Genomic DNA, 10922 nt, shown 5'->3' with positions numbered 1-10922 from the left:
ACGGGAAAAATCCCGGGAAAGCTCGGGAGATTATTAGGTGAACTGTGAAATTAAGTACCTCTTTATTTTTCGGATAAAACTTTTTCTTTCACTTTTTTAGAACAAGGACAAGCGATTAACACATTTACAAGGTCACAGTTATTGAACTACACTAATGACCATTAAAATTGCTACACCACGAAGATGACGTGCTACAGACGCGAAATTTAACCGACAGGAAGTAGATGCTGTGATATGCTAATGATTAGCTTTTCAGAGCATTCACACTAGGTTGGCGACACCTATAACGTGTAGACATGAGGAAAGTTTCCAACCGATTTCTCATACACAAACAGCAGTTAACCGGTGTTGCCTGGTGAAACGTTGTTGCGATGCCTCGTGTAAGGAGGAGAAATGCGTTTCACGTTTCCGACTTTGATAAAGGTCGGATTGTAGCCTATCGCGGTTGCGGTCTATCGTATCCCGACATTGCTGCTCGAGTTTGTCGAAATCCGGTGAGTTCCGGAGGGTAATACGGAACGCCGTGCTGGTTCCCAACGGCCTCGTATCACTAGCAGTCGAGATGACAGGCATCTTATCCGCATGGCTGTAACGGATTGTGCAGCCACGTCTCGATCTCTGAGTCAACAGATGGGGACGTTTGCAAGACAACAACCATCTGCACGAACAGTTCGACGACGTTTTGCAGCAGCATGGACTATCAGCTCGGAGACCATGGCTGCGGTTACCCTTGTCGCTTCATCACAGAGAGGAGCACCTGCAATGCTGTACTCAACGACGAACCTGGGTGCACGAATGGCAAAACGTCATTTTTTCGGATGAATCCAGGTTCTGTTTACAGCATCATGATGGCCCCATCCGTGTTTGGCGACCCTGCGGTGAACGAACATTGGAAGCCGGTATTCGTCATCGCCATACTGGCGTATAAACCGCCGTGACGGTATGGGTTGTCATTGATTTCACGTCTCGGTCACCTCTTGTTCGCATTGACGGCACTTTGAACAGTGTACGTTACATTTCAGATGTGTTACGACCCGTGGCTCTACCCTTCATTGGATCCCTGCGAAATCCTACATTTCAGCAGGATAATGCACGACCGCATGTTGCAGGTCCTGTACGGGCCTTTCTGGATACAGAAAATGTTCGACTGCTGCCTTGACCAGCACATTCTCCAGATCTCTCACCAATTGAAAACGTCTGGTCAATGGTGGCCGAGCAACTGGCTCGTCACAATACGCCAGTCACTACGCTTGATGAACTGTGGTATCGTGTTGAAGCTGTATGGGCAGCTGTACCTGTACACGCCATCCAAGCTCTGTTTGACTCAATGCCCAGGCGCATCAAGGCCGTTATTACGACCAGAGGTGGTTGTTCTGAGTACTGATTTCTCAGGATCTATGCACCCAAATTGCGTGAAAATGTAATCACATGTCAGTTCTAGTACAATATATTTGTCCAATGAATACCCGTTTATCATCTGCATTTCTTCTTGGTATAGCAATATTAATATCCGGTAGTGTATATGAGATAAAATCGTCATAACGTCTGAATGGTGTGCGTTAGGCTGTTCCCACTGCACGATTGGCTGCGGGGAATGATGGGAATTAGTATGCACTGTGTGGTTTCGTTTAGCGACGAAGCTCACTTTCATTTGGATGGGTTCGTCAATAAGCTGAACTGGAGCATTTAGGGGATTGAGAATCCGCATTTCGTGATTGAGAAGTCTCTTCAACCTCAACGCGTGACTGTGTGGTGTGCAGTGTCCAGCCACGGAATAACCGGTGCAATATTCCTTTATGGCACGGTGACTACCGAACGATATGTGAAGGTTTTGGAAGATAATTTCATTTCCATTAGCATAAGTGACCCTGATTTCGACCAGGTGTGGTTCATGCAAGACGGAGCTCGACTCCATTGAAGCAGAAGAGTGTCTGATGTCCTGGAGGAGCACTTTGTGGGCCACATTCTGGCTGTGGGGTACCCAGAGGCTACTGGTATGGGCCTGTATTGGCCACATATTCCCCAGATCTGAACACATGCGACTCCTTTTCGTTGGGCTGTATTAAAGACAAGGTGGACATCAATAACCGCAAACCCATTTCTGGGCTGAGAACAGCAATTCAGGGGTCAACGACAGCATCAATGTTTCGACACTCAGTGCCTTATGCAGAATTTCGCTGTTCGTCTACGCCACATCAGCGCCATTGATGGCAGACGCATGGAACATGTCATAACCTGAATCCAAATATCTGTAGCAACCTTTACATGTGGTCACGGCGTAGTTTGTAATTAATTTACGTTCTTTCTCATATAGCTCAATGACTGACACCCTGTACATCAAATGTTAGAACATTCGGAGTAAACACGAAAAGGCCCCCTAACACACTGATTTACAGTTAGTAGAAGAGTAAAAGAACAGGAATGTACTAATCGCTGACAGACTGAGGCAATCGCTTGTGATAAAAGAAAAGTGTCTTATCCTCACGCATTCATTTAAGACATTCACAGAAGACATGCTGTTCCGCGATTTACTATTGGCTACGGTAGTACGATGGTGACAGAGCGGATGGTGAGTACTGCCTCGGACCAAAATTGGAATCCCACGAAACTATTAAAAATTCCGAAAATCACCGTTATACCGAAATCCTCCCAATGTATTTGTAGTCATTCTATTCAATATCCCGAGCTCCATGCACTGTGCTGCAACAATAACTAGGCTGGTGTGCAAAACTTGAGGACGTGCAGAACTTAAGAACGAAAGTAGCTTTCACATGACGGGTCACAATCTAGAGACATATCTCGATGACACTTTGATTACCCACAGAAAGAACTTGCTATAATATCCGCCAGGGTAGCCGAGAGCGCCAACGCGCTGCTTCCTGGTCTCGGGTAGGTGCGCCGGCTCCAGATCGAATCTGACTGACTAACGACGAAGGCCAGTGTGCCGGTCAGCTTGGATGTGGTTTTTAGGCGGTTTTCCACATCCCACTACGTGAATACTGGGCTGGTCCACACATTCCGCCTCAGTTACACGACTCGCGGGCATTTGAAATATGTTCATACTATTCCATGGCTTACAATAGACGCAGACAGTTTGGGTGCTCACATTCTGTCCCGGGTGGGGTATAGGATGGCGACAGAAAGGGCATCCGGCCACCCCTTAAATTAACACGCCAAATCCGGTTAACCATAACAGCAGACCCCACCAGTAGGGTTAATGCTTGGAAAGGGAAAGAACTTGCTACAGTATAGTACAGATGGCAGCTGAAAGAAATACACATTCAGACGACGAGAAATTACACTTTTATGAAAAGATAAACATCACACTGAAGTCATTGCAATTCATCATGGTCCCTGGACATTACAAAAGGCGGGGCATGTATATTGTTAGTGTGTCTGATCACTACAGACAGCAATTCATGCTCCCGGACTAAACACAAAGTTGGTAAGGAGTTTTTGTGGTAGGGCTCATCCACCAGCACGGATGAGAACTTCTCGATGGCCGTTGGCACATGTGGACATGTTTCAAAATGTCTCCCCAATGAATCCAAAACGTTCACGATGGGATTTAAGCTGGGGCAACCGGGAGGCCAGCCCAATCGCCGAATATCCACTCGTCTCTAGGGCTCCTCCAGCTCTGCTCCTCGATGAGCCCGCCCATCGTCATCCATGAAAATTAAGTAAGGTCCGAAAGTACGACTGAAAATATGCTCATAGGGAAGCAGTACAGTGTTATTTCGAGCCACTGTGAATCAAGTGAGACACAGTTTTTCTCTGAAAGAAATCTTAAATATCTTACTTGTGATTTAAATTTTTCGAAGGAATAAGCTGATCATTAAGCTTCGATTTGAACAGGATGGTGTCTTCTTCACAACACGGCAAAAGTATAACAGGGACCATTAAGCTGTTCTTCTTTTCTTTTTTTCCATTATTTCTCGAAGTTGGGTGACGTTATGTTTGGTAATTATGCGGGTCAATTCAAGAAAATTGGATGATTTATTCAAGAGAAATAGGTTCACAAAGTGAGCAATACAATAACGCATTGGTCCACCTCTGGCCCTTATGCAAGCAGATATTCGGCCTGACACTGCTTGGTGGAATTGTTAGATGTCCTCCTGAGGGATATCGTCTAAATCTGTCCAACTGACGCTATAGATCGTCAAAATCCCGAGCTGGTGTGAGGGTTCTGTCCATAATGGTCGACATGTTCTCAATTGGACGGAGATTTGGAGATCCTGCTGGGCGGCCAACCTAGTGTTTGACAAGCAAGAAGACAAGCAGAAGAAACTCTCACAGTGTGCGGGCGGGCATTGTCTTGCTAAAATGCAAGTCCATAGTGGCTTCTCATGAAGCGCGAAAGAGACGGGGCGCAGAATATCGTCGACATACAACTGTACTCTAAGGGTGCCGCAGATGACAACCAAAGGGATCCTGCTATCAAATGAAACGGCACTCCTACCATCAGCCCTGGCTGTCAGGCCGTATGGTGGGCGACAGTCAGGTTGGTACCCCAGCACTCTCGGAGGCGTATCCAGAGACGACTTCGCTGGTCATTCGGGTTCAGTTCGAAAAGGCACTCTACTAAGGGCTGTTCTATTCCATCCAATGAGATTCCAGGTCGAAGGCGAGTGTAGAGACGTCCCGTGAAGCTGTGGGATATCTGACTGTTGCCCTGACAACCAGCTTTGGTAGTCTAGGATTCCATTTCTTATCACCTGCTGCACAGTGGTACGTCGGCGACATTCTATGCCTCCTCTTCATGGTAAGCCACCCTGAGATTACGTTTCAGCAAGATAACAACAGCTCACAAGCAATGAACGATTTTACTGCTTGTCTTCGCTTTTACCACATTTGGCCTTGGTCAGAAAGACCACCGGATGTGTCTCCAACTGACAACATTTGAAGCATTATGGGCAGGGCCCTCCAATCAATACGTGATCGGGCAGAATTTGGCACGACATCCCTCATCCAGACATCCTACAACTTTTTCAATCAATGTAAGCAGTGCGTCGCTCGTGGTCGTGCCATATCTCATTTGACATCCTGTTTTACCAGCTCGTTATGTTAATTTCAATTACTGGTGTCACTGAGTTGCTGCCTTCACTGCGAGTGAGTGGCAGCAGCAGCGCTTATCGATATAAGCCATGGGGTATTATCTTTGCTGACTGCCATTAATTCCCGGTTATCGTGTGTTCGGGCTAGTTCGGATCTTCCAGTGAGTTGGGAGGCGCTAGCAGTGCAGTTAGGACCTGGCAGTTAGGATGTGGCAGAAGTTCAGTCGGGGCACGGCTGCAGTCAGGTCCGAACAGCCATGACCCGTCCGACGGTTGCCGATACATATCACTTGAGTGCGGACGACCTTGGTTGGTCGTCGGTCGGTCGTCTTGTCGAACGACGTGTATGATGGCCGGCGATGGCTTATGGGTTGACTGCTTGTGCCGATTCGTCCTTGTTATTAAACAGTCGCTGTCGCTAGTATTGTCTAGTCCTTGGTGCAGGTCTTCGGGGAACTGTGTGTAGCTCGTGATGTCGACTGCTTAGTTATTTTAGTGCTGTCTCCGTTCTGATGTGTGGCAGTCGGTTGGTTGGTGTGGATCAGCCAGGAAATCTCCTTGCGGCGCAGCGGGCAGGTCCCGCTGGCAGTCTCTACACAGCGTTGGAGTATGTAGGAGCTGTTCCGATTGCTACGGGGTTCGTGACTCACCGACCCAGGACATCAAAGTTGAGTAGTGATTTAATAACCGAAGCCAGACTGTTCACATTGTGCCGTTGGTTTTCATGGTTGTCTGTTGGGGATATTCCTGTGCGCAACAGCGAGTGTGCGAGTTGCTGAAAGTTTGGCCACCACCTGGTGGAGTTTACTGGGTTTGGGTGTTTGAAGTCCCAGTGCACTAGTGGAATTTTCTGCTTTGTGGCCGTTAGCGTTCCGGTTGCCAGCCCTGGCCGCTGACGTAAAATTCAGGCAGTGTCCTTTCCTCACCCTGTAGCCGCTGTCCAACACGTGTGTGTAGTTTTGTCAGCTTATGTATACTTGGTTGTGGGCGGCTACAGCTTTTACGTTTTGGCTTTGGAGCTGCTTGTGTACTAGTCAGGTGGAAATCAAGTCATCTTGTTGGTGGGTCCGTTGACTGTCTCTTGGTTGGGTTGCCAGCAGATCGCATATAGTTGGGCCAACTACCTGTGTGCCTTAAGCGAACGTTAATTTTTCAAGTGCAGACGTACCCCAGAGACTTCTGAGTACCGCTGGCTGCACTGACTTTTCTTATTGGTGTTTGATTGTGTTTTTAAATGACCTTTTGAAAATTTATTGTAGATGTGTTTTGCAATAATGGGCCTTCAGCGACTTTAAAATTTAAATTCCTTACTTGTTAAATCTTAGATTGTTTGGGCTTTCAGCCTGTGTAAAATATTGTTTAAAGATAAAGCTTTGGGGCTTCTACCTATTAAAAATTATTTTAGTTGTTTTAAGAAATCGGCCTTCAGCCGTTTTTATATGAAAGTTCTTGCCTTTCAAGTATCAGGCTGTATGGGGCCTTGAGCCTAACTGAAGATAAGGTAGTCTGCCTTGTGTGTGTGTGTTTTTTTTAATTAATTTTACCTGCAGTTTTAAATCATGGGCCTTCAGCTGTCTTTAAATTAAACTTGTTTGCCTTTCAAGTGTTAGATTTATTGGGCCTTCAGCCAAGTTATAGAACTTACTTACGTGAGGCCTTCTACCTTCTAAATATTCTGTTTTGAGCGTGAATTTTAAGTTAATGGCTTTCAGGAGTTTTTAAATTTAAGTGGTTTTGCCCTTAAGGCATAAGATACTGTGGCCTATTCAGCCGATAACTAAGTTCGAAAATATTTGCTGTATTGTTTGGACAACTAAATAAGGCTTATTGTGTAACTGACAGCCCCCCTTTAGGCCCCTTTCCCCAATTCCAACTATCTGTTCTGTCCTGCGGACCTTAAACATGGCGTTTCACAATGCCAAGCCGAACAACTGCTTGTATTATGGTCAGAAGTACACGAACGCTTAGCAGACTTGCTCAGTTTGTGAACCACTTTCTCGTCGCCGGTCAGGGTGGCCGAGCGGTTCTAGGCTCTACAGTCCGGAACCGCGCGACCGCTACGGTCGCAGGTTCGAATTCTGCCTCGGGCATGGATGTGTGTGATGTCCTTAGGTTAGTTAGGTTTAAGTAGTTCTAAGTTCTAGGGGACTGATGACCATAGATGTTAAGTCCCATAGTGCTCAGAACCATTTGAACCTTCTGTTCTGACTGCTCAAGCTACTTTTAAGTTGCTACTAATTCAGCTCGGATACACAAAGATCTACTGCTTTCCGTGCAAGTGGTCAGCACGGTCGGAAAAATATCTGTTATATATAAAAAAAATTATCTGCTCTGAATGAAGCATGCCATGATGGAACATACCTCTTATTGCCCCCAAAATGTGTACCTTTGTCCGCTCCACATTACATTCAGTCTCGTGTAAAATATGTAGAAGTACTTGCGAGTTAAGTTTCCTACGATCAGTAAAGAAAAAAATAAAGGAAGTAATATTTGTATGACTGCAGGTGAGGGAATCAACATCTGATGAACACTGATTTGCTGAGTTATGTGGAAAGATTGGCATGGCTGTCTTTCTCAAGTGTCTGCAAGAACTAATTAGACAACAAACGGCAGAAAACTGTACGATATTGCACAAGACCGTATCACCTTATGGGATTAGCGTGTTACTTGAACTACATTTCTTCAGTGATCATTTGGAACTACTAACATATTTGCCAGTGTCAGTGCCGAACATGGAGCACGGTTCTAGTCGGATATTTCTCAAATGGAAAAGCATTGTAATATTAAATGGAGTACCACTACGTTTTCCGACTACTGTAGGCCTTTACGAAAGAACGTTTCTGAGGTAAAGTATCGCAGGAGATCAAGAAGGAAATACTTTCAGTTATGGTTCCATACGGATGGAAGACGATCAGTGCATTCATAACTCAATTTTCATTCCGAAGGATTTGATTCTATCTGATACAATTTAATAGAGTCTCGCCCTGTGTGGTAATCAATTTGAAGTGTCGTTTTCTTATTTGTTCTGGGCACTTGTAGAGAAAGTAGGTCAACGGCAGAAACACGTAATACTTTTGTAGCCTGATGGACAAGCTGCTTTGGTGAAATTCAATTACTATAATCGAAATACAGTGCACTACCGCAAAAGATACACCACTAAATTGTTTCGCTATTATACTATTCTCGATCACAGTTGTTTGTTGATACTGCGCAGGCAACGTCTTTCACGGAAAAATAACAAATGTAAAGACGCAATAAAGTGTTTTATGTGGAAATTTTACCATTTGATGACAAGTCCTTAAATAATCTCTCTTCCGACTGCTTCAGACACGCGAATCCTTTCACCACCGAGTCCATGTCAACGTTAATGTCATCTCCTTTAAAAATTGTAAATTCAGACGTTTCATCAAAAAAGTTTTTAATTTCCTGCTGAATGATAAATTGTCCTCATTTAGCTGAATAAGTGGCCAATGAGGCAAAGACGGCGAACCATTAAAATTTCCATCTTGAGAAGTAGCGAAATTATTAGCTTAATAGTAAGTTAAATTTTCCTCTTAAGCTAGGTAATAAAATTTGCCTCTAAATGCTCTGCGGCAAGACAAATGTGCACTCTCCGTCATGGGTTTCGACTTAGCTGTTATTTCGCCACTTTTAATTACGGGCAGATGATTAAACTCCCCACGAGCCTCCGGGCGGGCATCTAAATTTGTTTTTCGAGGACGTAAACCCAACTATTGGTTTTTCGTTAATGATCCATACAAAATTAGACATAATAATGCAATTGCTATGAAACAAAATGTTCGTCTGTTCAGATACCGTTTTGTGAATGCTAACAGTGCGATAGCATGTTGAATGTGTCATACGTACGAAGAGAAAAATATTAAGCAAGCAGAAATTATTCAAAGGTTATTTAAAAAATTAAAAAATGACATTGTCTTACACAGCAGTTGAGAAACGGAGTATATATTTCATTAGTTCAATATAGCCGTAAGAATAACGTATAAATAAGTGTTGAGGTAAAAAAGAAACACAAGGAAACAAACTCTTCTTTTGGTGTTCAGCAGGAATGTTTAACTATTCACGAATCTGTATTCAGCTTTTAACTCACGAGGTTTTCTGAATATGAAAGCAGCTGTAGATATACAGGGTGATTATGATTAGAGTTAAACTTACAAACCGCTGTAGCAATAACACCACTGGTCAGAATGACGTCAAATTGCAACAGAATATTATCGGAGAAGGGGGAAAACGTATGGCAGAAGAAAAAAAAGGTGTGAAAATCGATCAATGTGTGTGTCAGAACAAGTAAATGAATACACCTGTCATGTGCACGACCCTTTGAAGTTGGTATAAACACAACAGGTACACGGCTTTTCCGCCTTTCGCGTCTGCGACGTTTGCTATGACTGTCTCAGTGCAGGATTGCGCTCTGCTTGTAAAGTTGTTATTACAAGAATGTTGACCGCGCGCACGTCGCTCTGCAGAAGTTCCGGGCACTGAAGGCTGGTCCGATGACTGCCGTGGGTCTGGAGAAAATGATTCGGAAATTAGAAAAGACGGGTCCTTTTGGTGTGCAACCTGGAAGATGGAGGAAATGAATTGATTCCACGTCAGTGGAAGCAGTGGCCACAACAGTGCAGGAGGAGACGAGTGGTGGTGTGTAAACGATTGGTGCACGGAGAATTTCCCGCACACTGGAGAAGCCCTTGAGCACAGTGCGTAAAATTATGTGATATCCATTCAAAATTATCCATGTGCACGAGTTGCTTCCTGTTGACCTTCCAGCAAGAGAGACCATTGCTTTGGAATTTCTTGCCCCCAATGAAGTGGACAATCATAGGCTATGAAAGATTTTGTGGACAGAAGAAGCCCAATTCCATCTAACAGGATATGTCAATAGACAGAATTGTTGAACATGGGCAACGGAAAATCCACACGCAAATCAACCAGTACCACTTCAGTCTGAAAGTGGTGCGGGTTTACGACATCATTTACCATAGGGACATATTTTTTCGAAGAGACAGATGCTTCCGGTCCTGTTATCTGTACAGTCATTCCTGCTCTCCCACAGTGTGGATGTGTGGCTGGGATCATTTTTATGCAAGGTGGCGCACCTCCGCACATTGCAAATCCAGTTAAGCAGCTGCTGAATCACCATTTCGGTAATGCTACAATTATCAGCCGCCATTTCGCTATAGCCTGGCTGTCCCGATCACCTGTTCTTAATCCGTGTGACTTCTGGTTGTGGGCCTATCTGAAAGATGTTGGGTTCAGTGTTCCGACATAGGTGCATTCAAGGCACGCACTGCACAACACATTCTGAACGTGGTCTCGGAAACACTTCGATCAGTTGTGGAAAAGGCTGTTTCTCAGTTTCATTTTGTTGCAGTAAACGGTGGACAGAATACTGAACATGTTTTGCTCCCATCACAAGGAAATTAATAATCCGATTTGATTTTAATTTATGCTTTTTATGCGATTTTTGGCCTCAGGACAATTAAAAACCGTTTTCTCTCATCCGTTCTGATACGACCTTGCCGTGGTGGATGGGCGCATGTAACTAACAATATCACACCTGTCCATCCATACACACTGAGCAGTACGGTTTGTTTAACGTCAAACACACATCTTGGGCATTGTTGTATAATTAATTTGTCATTTGTAGTCGACCACAATTCCACTATTAAATTGTGATGCATACAGTACCATCTATTGCTACATTTTGTAACCATTTACTTTTATTCTGCCATACGTTTTCTCCCTTCTCCAATAATATTCCGTTGCAATTTTTGCGTCATTCTGACCAGTGGTGTTATTTCTACAGCGCTTTGAAAGTTTCTCTTTAATTATAATCACCCTGTATATTGA

This window comes from Schistocerca piceifrons, chromosome 6 (genome assembly GCF_021461385.2).
Source record: "Schistocerca piceifrons isolate TAMUIC-IGC-003096 chromosome 6, iqSchPice1.1, whole genome shotgun sequence".
In the NCBI taxonomy this organism is placed as follows: domain Eukaryota; kingdom Metazoa; phylum Arthropoda; class Insecta; order Orthoptera; family Acrididae; genus Schistocerca; species Schistocerca piceifrons.
Note: the sequence above shows the minus strand (reverse complement) of the source record.